Source organism: Silene latifolia, chromosome Y, assembly GCF_048544455.1.
Source record: "Silene latifolia isolate original U9 population chromosome Y, ASM4854445v1, whole genome shotgun sequence".
In the NCBI taxonomy this organism is placed as follows: Eukaryota; Viridiplantae; Streptophyta; class Magnoliopsida; order Caryophyllales; family Caryophyllaceae; genus Silene; species Silene latifolia.
This window is the reverse complement of record NC_133538.1, coordinates 434698907-434713786: the sequence shown is the minus strand read 5'-3', so window position 1 is coordinate 434713786 and position 14880 is coordinate 434698907. Positions and strand designations below refer to the sequence as shown.

The window sequence follows — 14880 nt, the reverse complement described above, 5'->3', positions numbered from 1 at the left end:
AAAGTGAATCATTTGAAAGATTTGAGAAATTTCTAAATGATGTAGAGAACAAATTGAACAAAGTACTAAAGCATTACGATGTGATTGTAGTGGCAAAGATCTAAGTAATAAATTTGATTTATTAAAGATGGATTATGACCTATTGTCACTACCCATAAGATCAAACTAATATGAGTTGGTTTGAGTTGTTGAACTCAATTTTGGGAATTTGCAATCCAATACGGACAAGTAATTTTAATCGGATGGTCAACCATGAGATACCTAGAATAGAGAGTCTATTAAACAGATGACATGGATAAGACTCGTATATTATCAAGCTGTCATGTTAGGATGGCCTTTCGAAAACTAATACATAGTCTAAGTGAAACTCCTAATACTCCGTTAAATATATATGTTTGTGACTCACAAAGCTCTCTCTCAAGAATATTGATATATTTCTGAGAGATAGAGTGGGAGTAGATTGAATTGTCACAAACATCTCTTATAGTTAAAATGTTACTTTGTGAAAGTAATAGAATTATAGAGTGGGAGTTGGTATTGAACTATAGTCTATGAAGATAGTATGAGAGCATAGTTCAGTGGGAGTTTATTGCACATGTCTTATTGTTCAAAAATATTACTTTGTGAAAGTGATAGTATCATGACCTTGTTACATACGAGCGAAGCATTACAATCCAAAAATTGTTACTCAAGAGTAGATTTACTTTAAGGCGCGGGTCTCCTCAAAAGTAAATAGAGCTCCGAGTACTCAAATGCATAAGATTTACATAAAGATGTTGATCAGATATATTGTGTTAGGACTTGCCACATTTCATTTAATGAAAAATGGCAAATAAAATTCGCTTTTCTAAAATGGGAATTTAGAGAAGGAAGTGTTTGAAACACAAAATCTTAGATGAAGATCTAAGAATCCTATCATATTATGCGTAGCTTTCTTAAGTGATTTTAAGCAAGCATTAAAGGATTATACTTTTCGTTCATGTGATTATAGTGAATTGTTTCATTCACATGATTGAAGAATCATGATATACATGAAGTTAAGTGGGAGCTAGAATTGTTTCTCTATGTCTTATATGTTGATAACATATTACTTATTGAGAATAATGTACCAATTCTCTCTTCTGGCAAGAGTGATTGGGAGAGTAGGAAAAGGTGCAATATACTTTAGATTACCGAATATATGTGAGAGTATATTGGCATAGAGTTGAGAGTCTTATGAGGATAAGATATTTCACATCTGTAGTACAACAACAAAGTCAAATAGGTTATTCATGTTTATGGAAGTAGAATTACTATGATGGAGTCATAATCATTCACTGAACCTATTAAGTTGTTGATCACATGAAATCAAATTCTAATGTTTCTGCCATTAGAATGATCATGTATGCCAACAGACGCACGTGCCATGATGTGATATATGCTGAGAGCACAATAAGTCAATTAAAGGGATAATTCCCACATTATGGCTTGTGAAAGCCTTAAAAATCATCCTTGAGATTCTTGAGAAGAATTAAGGATTCGTTCACATGTTTGGATGACAAACTAAGTTAGGTGTTGAAGTGTTGCACAAACTTTAGTTTCCAAACTCAAAAGGGATTTGTTGAAATCCTAGGGTGACCTATTGACTAAGGAGCAAGAGACTAAGAAAGGTGTTTTAGTTTCGCGCATGCAAATTTTACAAAAGGATTCTAAGTAAATAGTGATTAATTCGTCAATGAAGGGATTAAGGGTGAATCCCTCTACAAATGACTCTATCACAAGTTATGTGATAACAGTGGGAGCATCTTTCAAGTTAAAGAGCCCAAGTCTAGTAAGTAGTCTAGACAAATACTTAGATAAAATTCATGTCATTAAAGATGACATTGAATAGAAGGAAATAACAATTGAAAAAGTTGGAATACATGGATATCGGGTATATCTACTTTTCAAACTTTTATTGCATCTAAATTAGTGTTTATAATACACTAAAGATTATAAGATATGAAGTAGTGATAGTGTATTGACTATTAATATGCGATAATCACATTTATCGTTTGAGTTTTATTAAACTCACCCGCTACCTTGTCGTATCCGAATGGGTTGTAGAGACAATTTGAACCCCATTAAAGTGAACTGGATTGACATGGTATTCGCCCCTAGTTACTTATATAAGGTGACGTCTCGAAGTGACTAGAGTGTGATGCGATTGATGGAAAGTTCAAGTGCCATAAAGTCATGTGGGATGACTAGTCGATCACATAGGCAGACTGTATGGGACAATCTGTCGGGCAGTGACCGCTTATAGAGTTCTGGTAATTCATAAAGCCTGGTCATGGCAAGAGCTACTATAGTATTCTTATGAGTCAGTTCTTTTGACTAGAGACTATTCGCCCAAGTTGGAACAACTTCTGATTAGCTTTGATTTATACTCTACGATTTCGTAAATGAGGTCAAACTGGGTATATTTTGGGTTATGATGGACTGTGGCCGAACGAAGGGAATAGGGCGATAGGAATTGTCCACCCCTTGTCAGGGTTGTTTGAAATCTCAAGGCCACTCGAGGAGTAGTTAACTGGAAATGCGTGGCCACGCTCGGAAGGCATATATGATAGATAATTCCGGTCAGACAGTTAATCTCCAGATCGAGAAAACCACTCAAGAAATGATCAAATGTAAGTATGACCTGTAAGACACCTTGAATTGAGTGGGAGATTGTAATAGGACAAGAGAATTGGTGACGCACACTTGTCGAGGACAAGTGGGAGATTGTTGGGAAATGTGTCCTCAACAATAGTGCGATCACATGATTTAATATCATAATTAAATCTCATATAAAGAATACGTAAAGGATGATTCAATTATATACTCAACTGATCAACATTAATCGGTAACAATTGGCTTGCTAGAGTTTGACGTTACTGTCGTGGGACGGTGGTGGTCAGTTGATCCCTTAAGGTCACACCTAAAGATGATGCCCTCATCTGTAAAGTTAATTAATTGTATGTCGATACAAGTTGATTAATTCCTTAAAAATGAACAATTTATTTTTATGAAAGTAAATATGTATCTTATTATAATGTGATTAAATAAGATCATATTTAGTGGATTAACATGTTAATTCACTAAATTATGTTGAGGTTTTATAAATGTTTCGAGGTAGAGGTAATTAGTTATTTACATTTACAAGAGGTTGTAATATGAACTAACTAACTATTATGGGACCCATTATATGTTGATATAATGATAATATATTACTCAATAAGTTGAGTGAATATATGTTTATTAATTTGACACATAATTGTTGTATGATCAAATTAATATTTAATTATGTGAGATAACTAAACATAAGACTTATAAGCATTTGTGGGACAAATATTATAAGACAAAAATGGACCCATATACACTAAGTAAGCCGTCCAAATGGTAGGATGGTTGAGTTGCTTTTATTTTTTTGTCATTTTGTTGTTGGAAAGATTCTCCAACATATTATGACATACCTACTCTACTACCTAAACATTTAGATGAGTGTGAAAGGCATTTTGAGAAGACCAAAAATGCTCTTATTAAGAGCATGAGGCCGGAATCAAGGGTGAGATAGAGGACATTTTTGTTCTTATTATTTTTCCAATCATTCTCTCACAAGATGCTTTACATGCAACCTCTCACATATTCATCTTCATCTTGATCAAAACATGAGATTTTTGATTCAAATTGTTCATAAAAAATTACTAATATTATTAGTGTAATATATGAGTATTAGTAATCAATTTTAAGGTAAACTACTAAACAAATATCTAGCAAATATTATTTAGTGGGAATAAGGGAAAATCTTGGGTGCAATCAAGAGGAGTGACTTCTATACTTGAAATCTTTGGAGGATCATCCTATTACTCATCATAGCTCAAGAACAAGTGAAGGTAGGAGACCTTACTTGTGCCCATAAACCGAAATTTACAATGTAAGGGACATTGTTTTCTTATAAATCTTTCATTTTGTTATGCATGCACTAGATCTAAAGAACATATAATTAACAAGTTAATTTGTTCACTATTAGAGGAGTTTAATAATAGGTATATGAACCTAACAGTTTTTGAAATGATTTGGAGTTAATGAAAGTGAAAGGTGGAGGTTGGGGTTATAAAGAGGAAAGAAGGAGTAGGGAGCGAGAAAAGAGGAATGGGGCGGCTGACGTGATGGATTGCATAAAAAGAAGTGTAAATGACGGCTTAGGGTTTTAGCATTCGATTACGTAAATTCCTTGCTCAACACCTCGAAGCGTGCTTCACAAGAAATTTGGAGCAAACTGTTTGGGCTAAAAATAGCACAATAAGAAAAGGCCCACTTGGTAAATAAAAGAATCTAATAAGAGGAAAAGGAGCCCACGGTTGGAATAAAGCACGAAGAAGAGAATGGGCCGGCATGCATGCAGGAGAAGACTGAAGCCTATTGAAGGAGGCATCCGGATTGAGGAAAGAAGAGTTAGGGAGAAGTTAGGGAGAAGATAGGGAGATCAGGGAGAATTGAGGGAGATGACCGAACATGGAAAGAGTTTTTATGGAAGTTATATTCCCTTTCCATAATCGAGGTAGGACATATCTAGGGTTCTTACCCTATAAATACCCCAAAGGAGCAATCAAAGGAGGACATTCATACCTTCATACATACACACATCCTTATCAAGACATCACGTATTCACATACACTCGTATACATTCATCCAAGATCTTGCTAATACGACGCTTCGTGCCAGCGAGATTAGCATTGCGTATCAATTGTAATCGTTCTCCTATTCGAGTATAGTACAATATTTGGAAGGGTACCGTTCCTCCCGCGGTTGTTCCCACATTGGGTTTCCGCGTCACCAAATCTCACGTGTCAATTTATATTTCGTACTTTATTTCTTTATTTACGCATCAACATACAAACAATTGATCGAATATCCAACGAGTAAGACCACATTGACCCGAATCATCCAATTCGGTAAAATATACCCAAACAGTTGGTCGTCCTCATGTTTACACCTATCTAAACTTTTGTTATAACAGGGCAACCGAGAATGTTGATCTGCTTATATAAAAAAAGCACCAGGTATCTCAAGTGCGCAATCTGCCTACCGAGCGAATCATAACTACAATAGAAAAACTCCTCGCAAAGAAAGTAAGCACTTGTTCCTTACATGTTGCCTAACTAGCAAACCATCGTACCCAGCCTTCGCATACACCACCCCACGTATACAGCTTAGATTAACATAGTAATTCCTAACATAATCCCTGTGTGCATTGCTCCATCATTTTTTTCCTCCAAATGCTGATGTTCAGTGGCAATTGATGAGGAATGTTTACTGGACTTAAATGCAGGTTTGCAACACATTGCAAGAAGAGCATCACTGGCTACGGGTGAAGCTGGAGAGATTTAGGAGTGAAAATCTACAGTTATACCTCGGATGTAGCAACTGCAGCACCAGATGTGACATTGAAGGTGAAGGTGTTCCATACACATGTACTGCATGCATGAGAGAAGAAGTTATTTCTACTCCAAGGTAACAATAACTATTACTGCTAGAGGCATCAATACAGGCTCTACGTCTAACCCACTGAACGTTCTGTACATGCAAGATGGCCATAACATTTGGTGCATCAGACGAGACTGGATATTATACTTTAACTGCATTCACCAAAAATGCAGAAAGGCTCCTGGAGGTGATGTCGATGTATTTCGTTTTGTTGTCTGAATAGTTGGTAGGCATCTGGCTAGTGTTGTTTATGTGTGGGTTGGGCTTGCGGTGTATGGTATGGGTTGTGCTAGTCGTATTAACACAACAAGTCTCATGTATGGTTACGATTTTTTGTTTTTATAATACTTACCTTTTACAAAAAAAAAAAGAAAGCATCCACCATTCATTCAATGACTTCACAAGTATGCGATCTAGCCTAACCTAATTAAAACGTGTTTTAATTCTCTAGAAAAAAAAAAAGAATATGCGGTCTGTAAAGACTATACCCCCATGCTTTGCGGAACCATCTTTCGTGGCCATATAATCTGTACAAAGCATACAGTCCGCATATAACTCTAAGGATATAACCTCATTCTTAACATTTCCGTACAATATATTTATTTGATTATGGAACTGACCATATATACGTATGAATTTTCTAAAGGAAAGAGAGGACTATTGATAGTATCAAATATGTCATGTCTAGTATGATAATTTTAGGTTGTTTATTCAAGTGTTGGGGCCAAGTTATGCGTTAATCTCGGACATACCGGCTTACTCTATTTCTTTGTAGTTTGGGTCACAAAGGACTTAGTCTTGGATTGATCACCTTTTGAGGCAAAGGAAGCAACCATATCAAAGAGTCAAGGTGAAGATTTCATGTTGTTTCAACCAAGATAAGAAGTCCGTCTCAAGCAAGCAATGACGAGTGAAGTTTGGAAAGTAAAGAAGCAAGCAAAACTTGGAAGTTCATAGGGGAGTCCCGAGCTTGGGCGCAGCTGCGCCAAAATCACAGAAGAGATATGCGCACTGCGCCACCCTTAGAGAAGTCTCATGCACTGCTTTTAAACACGGGCTTAATTAAACAGTCCGTGTTTTTGGGCTTATTTTTGGAGGATTTAACCTAGAAAGGAGTGCACCCCTATATATACTCCTCATTTTGAAGACCTAGGTATCATCTAATTATTGAATAATCTCTAGAGACTTTTGGTAGCAAGAACCCTTTATTTTGGGTAAAAGTTGTAATCTTTTAGCTTTGGATGTTAATCTTTCCTCATTTCTTGGGTTTTTCTAAGAAGATGGAAGGCTAATCTTTCCTTTGCTTGATGTAATTTGATCAAAGTATCCAACTTTGGTATTGTAAGACTCTTAAACCTCTCTTAAATTATCTAATGCTCTTTTCTTGTGCTTAATTTCTTATGTTGAGTAATTGAATGTTCGGTTTGATCATCCTTGCATGTTATTTACTTGACTAGTGCAAATCCTAAAGAAATGGTTTAATTTAGGTGGGATTGTTGAAGCAAGTTTGTTGTTTGTTGATTTGGTTTAAAGGATTCATACAACAAATAGGAAAGTCTATGTCTTTTGCTCATTTTTATGGTTTAATCTTATGAGGAATTGATCCTAACTTCATCTTTTGGTTAAATTCTTAATGCTCATGCTTAGTCTCTTTTCATGGTTTAATGATTTGTTGATTAAGTTTGAAGGGTATATGTAGATCGTTTAATTTACATGTATCAACATCTTGAGGTGATAGTATTGGGTAGATATTTGTAAGAGAGTAAAAAGAGTCAAACTTTATCGTTGTTGGGTCACTAAGATAGAATTACATCAAGTTTTCCCCTTTATATTGAATCTTGCATACTAGTTGTTTGTGGAATTGTCTCAATAGGAAGATCTCCAATCTTTACTCATATTTCCATGTTTGTTTCCCAAAACCAATCCTTTTTCATCTATGTTTCCTACTAGTTGACCTTTGTTAATACCCATTGTTTGTGATTAGTGCCTTTTGTTAAGTTTAAATTGTCATTAGGATCTTAATTAGTAGTAGAGACCTACTTAGTAGTCAATAGTTTTCAATTCAAGTTTTTAGTTGTTAACCCTTCTCTTGGGTTCGACCCATTTACTTCCACTTTACTATTGTTTGAGTTTAAAGTTAGTAGAGTCAAAGTCTAGGGTATTAATTGTTAATTTGATAGGTTAATTCTAGTATTTTAACGACCTAGTATTTATCAAGTCAATTATCTTCACCGCATTGTAAAGAAAGTTCGGGACACTACGTACTACGTTCAAGTTGCACCTGCCACATCGCTTTCTCATACCCAAGTGCTAAGGTGGGTGCTCCAACATGTATCTCATATCTAAACTTAAGAGCACAACGCAACTTCTACATTTTTTGGGGAGTATTTTGAATCGTGGAGATTTTAAACATCAGCACCGCAACTGTACGCAAGCAGGCGCCTTGGCAATTACTCTGCTTAGGTCGTATATAGACGAGCATGGATAGCTAACTCCACTAGGAGATGTGCACTTTTCAAACTGGCATATAATGTGTCCAAGTGGACTGTAATATTTATCTATATCTAGCCTATGACTATGAATAGTCATCTCCGGTAGAAGATGTGCTCTTTTTAAACGTTCCACACCGTTTTGTGTTTTACTATCTATCTTGTGTGTATAAACATCTTACTCAATTAGGAGTATTTTCTAATGTTATCTAATTTTCAAAGTATTTCAAGAGAGGCCTACAGATATTACTCGTAGTACATTGATAACAAATTACATAGTAGATATTCTATTTTTAACGTATATGTTCCTCTCTTATAACAACATACAGTCCGCTTATACATGCAGTAAACCAAAGAACATCCTGCCGACTAACGCGAACACAGCATTCCTAATTACTTACAGTTGTATTTAAGCTGAGAGAGACAAACATTAGCGTAATTACAACACGGTGCTACATATACATCCAGTTCAGAAACTAAAAAATCTAGAACAATTCGTTCCTTCACGATTATTTAGGCGGTTTTCCCAATTGCGGTTCCGCGCCCGGTAGGGGGCGGGGCAACAACAAGTATAAATAAAGTTTTAGGCTCAAACTTAATTTTAATAACATTATTCTAAAATAATTAGGTGATACTCACAAATAATATCAGAATTATTTGAGAAAAATATAGAATAGACGAGTATATGACATTTAAATGAAACGAAACTATTTTTAGATCTCCCCAAGTTGAAGCGGTTATGGTTTTGAAAATTTTTACCTGCGACAATTAGGGGCGTGTAATTTTTCTATTAAATAAGGGTATGAGAAGGCCTACATCCGTTATGTCTTATCCCCCATAGAGTCGTTTTTTTTTTCATTATGCGAGATTTGGTAGTGTATTTTAGTTGGTGTAGACTTTGGGAGCAAGATTCATTATCTTTATGGAATTTCACACTAAATGTACTCAATCCTCTTCGCAATGATCTTATGTATTACTTCTACACAATTGCCAATGCGGAAGTTTGACCATGATTTTCGACATATTAATGGTCGAAGTTATATAAGTTTGACCTCTAAGAAGCAAGTTGGAAGATGTTTAATAAGAAGGGAAGGGAGTATACATGATGAATTTTTTAATATAACTCATAATGGTATCCTCTACCAAGTGTGGTATATCGGTTATGTACTTATGTTATTAGGAAAAATTAACTCTGTAAGAGGATTATCTAACGGGATCTGTCTTATTATCATTCGCCTTGAAAAATTCATAGTAGAAAGGAAGACACTTACGAGTTAAAAATTCGGCAATAGGTACTGAACCCGAGGATAATAATGACTTCCTCGGATATAAAGATTCCTTTCGTTCTTAAGCAGAGACAATATGATCAGGCCATGCTACGTAGACGTGACAAACAGATCAGGTCGTGTTGGATTCATGTGTCACATTTAAACGGGTTACGAACACTTCAACCCTAACCTGTTAATTTCGTGTCGTATTTTCGTGCCAATACCAATATTTAGAAAAGTGTAAGTATATTTATGTGAGGATCAAGAAATGTTGGGATTAATTTAGTAAATAGGTTATTCGTCTCGGTTTTATGTGTAGAGTGCTCAACTCAAACCTAGGCCAATTAAATCTCTTGTCGTGTTCGTGTCGACCCACTTGCATAAATGAGTCATTTAATGTCAACCCAAACCCGTTAATTTGGTATCAGATTCGTGTCGTGTCATTGTTTATAGGCTTTAATGCAGCGCCATGACAATAAACAAGAGTTAGGGACAATAACTAAATCATGTTGAAATTTATCTATTGAAACCAGTTTTTATTAATGGCCAGCTTTATGTAGAAGCGTCAAGAACAACGTCATCCGAGAGATGATAGAGACCAAATGTAGAAAGGCCACAAGAAGGACATTGTTTACAAAGAAGTTTTCACAATTTACCAAATTAAGATGTCGTATTATATATTTTGCATGAAGTTTTAAGGATAAGTAGTCAAAGACTATTTCAATTAAAAACTGATGGTGCTGAGACAATAAGAACGGTAACTCTATAATCAAACTATATCTCTGAATGTTAGTGTTCCGGGTGTAATTCCAGAGCAGATGTTGGTTACCACTCGTAGCTAGTAGAATGATGTCCTTGCTTGAATCCTCCTTGCGGTCTCCTGAAACGATGAACAAACTGAGGGCTCGGCTTTGGCCGAGCGTACTCACTCCGACGCTCAAGTCAGTGAACTTAGAGAGAGGTTGTTGTAACTTGGCTAAGAGTATATTGTAGAGAGATAAGGAAGATATTACCAGATGAACAGTGGTTATTGGGTCAATTTGTGGATCCCCTCCTCAATGAAGATTGAGGAGTATTTATAGGCTTTCACCCTTTGTCACGTAGTGGCCAAGTGGCTATCAGGTGAAAAGACTGTTATACCCTCGGCCGATGGACCTGTGGCAGGCTCGCCGAGGGTCTTGGATATGAGTACGCAGATATGTGTCCCGGCTGGCTAGTTGTCTGGCCGAGACCAGTGACAGCCGATGGGCTTCACCGGCTAGACTGTCTAAGTCGCCGACTTTTTTGTGAATACCCTTGACCTTGCTCAATGTGTTGACTTGGTGGCCCGGTGCAGAATATGCCCCATCAATTTGCCCCCAGCGTAGTCTATGCCGTGGTATGGGCTTCGATGTATGTGAACGTATATTCTGCGTAAGTATTTTTGCAAAATTTCTGGTATCGGCTTCTTCTGAAGCATCGGCGTGGTTCTTGTTAGGCCGTACCATATCCCCCATCCACATGGATGCGTAAAGGGTATCCGATGTGGAAAAGGAGGTGACGCTGGCCGAGACCAGGGCTGAGAGTGCCGGTTCTTTTTGATTGCCCCCGGCCGGTGCTTATTGGCCTGGTCGATCATGCGGCCGGCGGAGAGCAGGTGCCTAGGAATTTGTTGAGGGAGATGAACAGGCGAAGGGATGTGAATGGGCGTGTTGAATACGCTTGGTAACTGTAGCATTGATTGACATTCAACTGTTGCAACGATTGACATTCCGTGGTTGCATGTCTGACACGTGTTCGCTTGCTGATTGGTTGACGCTTCATGGGCTGTGCCCTGATTGGTCCTTCTTCATGGGCTTTTCCCTATAAATAGGGTAGTTACTCCGTGATTTTGGCCATTACTTTCATTTCCTCAAATTTTCAAAAATTCTCCCAAAATCTTCCTCTCTTTAAACTTTCAAGGGCTTTCTATTCTTCCAATCTTCGGTCTTCGATCCGGCGAGTGTATTTCTTCAAGGTAATCAAATAGATTTTCTCTTATTTCGTTTGTAGTTTGTTGTGAACATGTCTTCTGCTGATGCTGGACCTAGTAAACCCGCGTCGGGGGGCCCTAGGTCTCCTTCTCCTGAAGTTGATCCTCAAATTCTTGAGGAATGGGAGGACTCTGATTCCTATGGCGATTTTGGTGATGATTTCGGTGACGAAGAGGAAAGGCCTCGTCCTAACGAAGGGAGGCAGTATGTTATGGATCACGGCGACGCCTGTAAGGTCCGTTCTGACCGTGCTTGGACTCATAAGCTCGCCAGTTGTTCAGGCGAGAAATTTTTCGAGGGCCATTTTTTCTTCGGTAGGGGATACAAAATTGTTATCCCTGAGGAGGGTCAGGCCGTCTGTTGCCCTCCACCGGGCCACACCGGCGTGTATATGCGGCATTTGGAGTATGGGCTCCGGTTTCCGTTGAATGAGCACGTTATGGCCATTATTAGAGCCATGAACGTTGCCGTTGCACAACTGCACCCGTTGGCTATGAGGACCATAATCGGCTTTGTCTGGCTCTGTCTCTTCAAGGGAGAGGCCCCAACGGTGAATTTATTTCACGGCTTCACCATCTCAAACCATTTTCTGGCCGCGTCGGATGGTACAGTGTGGAGATGGAGTCGGGTTATGTCTCTGTTAACAAACTTTCTTCTTGCAAGGACTGGCAAGGCCGGTGGGTGTACGTTAAGGTGCCGGATGACTATCCGCTGCCCTGCTTTTTCCAGCACCGAGTTAACTTGCGGTGTGAGACTCAGGCGGAGCACGATAGATGGGTTTCCCGGAAGAAGCTCAAAATGGATGCTAGCAGTGTCTATCTCCAGGACGATGAGAGGCTGGCAATGAGGCTCTTTGAGGTGGACAAGAGTGGGGTGCCGAAAAGATGGATTCCTCCGACGCAGATCATCCTTCAGGATGAGCCGCTCTGCCATGTCGGCCTCATACCGGCCCTAGCACAGGGTGAGTGGGGTCGGTGTGAGGCCCGTCGCCGTTCTTAATGCTCTTGCTCCTCGAATTCCGGTTTATTTCCTCTACTTAACTCTTGCTTTGTTTCTTTCGCAGACCACTTTGGAAAGGGCTTGTCTGAGGATATTCTCCGGAGAATGGGGCTGCACAAAGATGGAACCGTTGCCAACTTGCATCCCAAGGCTCAAACCCACGACCGTAGGAAGTCGCCGAGTGATCTTATGGAGCAGCGGCTGAAGGGCTTGAGCGTGGAGGAGGCTCAGGCGAAGGTTGTTAGCGGCGTTGTGCGTCGGACGCGGAAAACAATGTCTTCGGCGGCGAGGGCGTCGACGCCAGTTGCAACTCCCACCCCCCCTCCTAAAAAGGAGACGGTGGAGGTGGTTGATATTCCTTCTGAGGGGGACTCCGATGCGGAGGAATCTCCCCTTATCCGAAAGAGGAAGGAGGCAGCTTCTACCGTTGGCAAGGAAGTGCCTCCTTCGGCCAAGAAGGCGAAGCACGGTACCTATTCATTCCGTGGCTTAAATTTAGCCGTCATTGGGTGCTCCTGATGACAGGCTTCCTGGCATGTCGATATACGTTGATACTGACGTCTTTATTAAATTTTTGTAGGCCAGCCCCGGCATGGCCGCTCTCGTTGGGCGGCGGGCGGAGGGGACTCTGCGCGCAGTTGGTGATCAAGGCGTCACCGTCAACCCTTCATCCCGAAGGCTTCCTCCTCCCGGCCCGCGCAGTTGGGGTCGGGATTGTTACCACCGTCCCTTCATCCCGGAAGGCTTCGTCTCCCGCCTTATAGAGGAAGGCACGAAGGCGATTAGGGAGCTTGCCAGGTGGAACGTGGTTCGCCATTTGCTCGTCTCATGGAGCAGGAGAAGGCCGTGGCTCGAGCTGTTCATGAGCGTAATGCCGCTAAGCAGGTGGCTGCGTCGGCAAAGCTAGGTCTCCTCAATGAGCGGAAGCTTAGGGGAGATGCTGAGAAGGCGCTCTTGGCTGAGAGAAAACTCAGGGAGGACGCCGAAAAAGAGGTCCTTGCTGAGAAAGCCAAGGCCGAGGCTGCGGCAGCCGAGGCGCGAAGTCTTTGGAGAAGTGTAACCATGTTCAAGGGCGTGCCGACCTCTATCTCAAGCAGAGGAACGAATCCGAGGGCCTGTTTAAGGCCCAGGCGGAGGTGGTTCGGGGCAAAGAGGCCATCATCAAGCAGAAGGAGGCGGACATTGAGATGCTCCAAACTGTCATGCTCCCCAATCTGTGCGCTGAATTCCGGGACTTGGCCGAAGGAGCTGCTAGGGAAGTGATCGAGGAGCTTTTCCCTCTTGATGGTTCCTTTCCGTGGGGTAGATATGACAAGCTGCTTGATGACAAGCTCGAGGCTAAAGAGAACGCCATGGTGGAGAAGGCCAAGGAGGCGGTGAAGGCAAAGATTGAGAAGGAGGCGGCCGCGGAGAAAGCAGCTCTTGCTGAGAGGGCTAAGGCGGCTAAGGAGGAAGCTGAGAGAATGAGGGCGGCTGATGACGCCGAGGCCAAAGCTGAGGCTGCTAGGAAAGCTGCTGGGTTGCCTATTGAAGAAGATGCGGCTACCGCTACTGATGGTAAGCAGCACCAGGCAGAGGTTGCTTGATGAGAACAAGTTTACAGCAGATCTGCTTCAGCTCCTCACACACCATCATGTCGCTTGATGAGAACAAGTTTACAAGCAGATCTGCTTGATTGTTCGGGGGCCGATCATTAAGCCCTTCCTCCCCGCCATCTTTTGGTGCTTCAAATGACATAATTGTAGCTTTTGCTTTCCTCCTTGTATTTTGTATCCTTTGGTAGGCTGTTATCTCCATTCTTTTCGCCTGCAAACTGTTATTATAAATAAGAGTTCGTTTCTTTTGCCTTCGGCATGGCCGAGGTCTTTTCTCGTTTTTGTCTGAGTTGCCCTTTTATGTTATTAGTTGAGCGTCTCTTCTTGTTTGAACCTTGGCTTGGCCGAGGCAGTTTAGAGTGTGCATCTCAACTGTTTTTAACGCTTTTAAGGCATTTTGATTTGTTTATCAACTGCGCTGGCCGCGACTGTCGCGGTGTCGCCCGATGGAGATCGCCGCTCTTGTCGGTACGACAGTAAGAGTCGGCGTCTGGATAGCGTGTTACGCGGCGTCTACCACTTTAAGTGACTGCCGAAGCGTCTACTATTTGGGGTGACTGCCACAGCACTACATTTCTTCATGGGGAACACCGCTCTTGTCTATGATGTGTGAGTCAAGCGCCCCGGATAGCGTGTTACGCGGCGTCTACCACTTTAAGTGATCGCCGAAGCGCGTCTACTATTTGGGGTGATCGCCACGGCGCTACATTTCTTCATAACGATCGCCGCTCTTGTCGAATCGACAAAGATGAGACGGCGTCGGCTTCATTAACGATCGCCGCTCTTGTCGAATCGACAGTGATGAGACGGCGTCGGCTTTTTTAACGATCGCCGCTCTTGTAATCGACAGATGAGACGGCGTCGGCTTTTTTTAACGATCGCCGCTCTTGTCGTATCGATGCAGATGAGACGTCGTCGGCTTCTTTAACGACTGCCGCTCTTGTCGTATCGACAGTATGAGACGGCGTCGGCTTCTTTAACGATTGCCGCTCTTGTCGAATCGACAGTATGAGACGGCGTCGGCTTC

General features: G+C 40.9%; 1 long non-coding RNA gene across 1 annotated transcript in view; it reads left to right on the top strand.

Annotated features, from left to right (window-relative positions):
- LOC141626770 (uncharacterized) overlaps nucleotides 1–6881 on the top strand; it is a 40687-nt gene extending 33806 nt beyond the window's left edge. Inside the window, exon 4 of the long non-coding RNA XR_012536352.1 lies at nucleotides 6266–6881. This is a non-coding gene — a long non-coding RNA (uncharacterized LOC141626770). The remainder of the gene's footprint in view (nucleotides 1–6265) is intronic.
- The last annotated feature ends 7999 nt before the right edge of the window (nucleotides 6882–14880 follow it).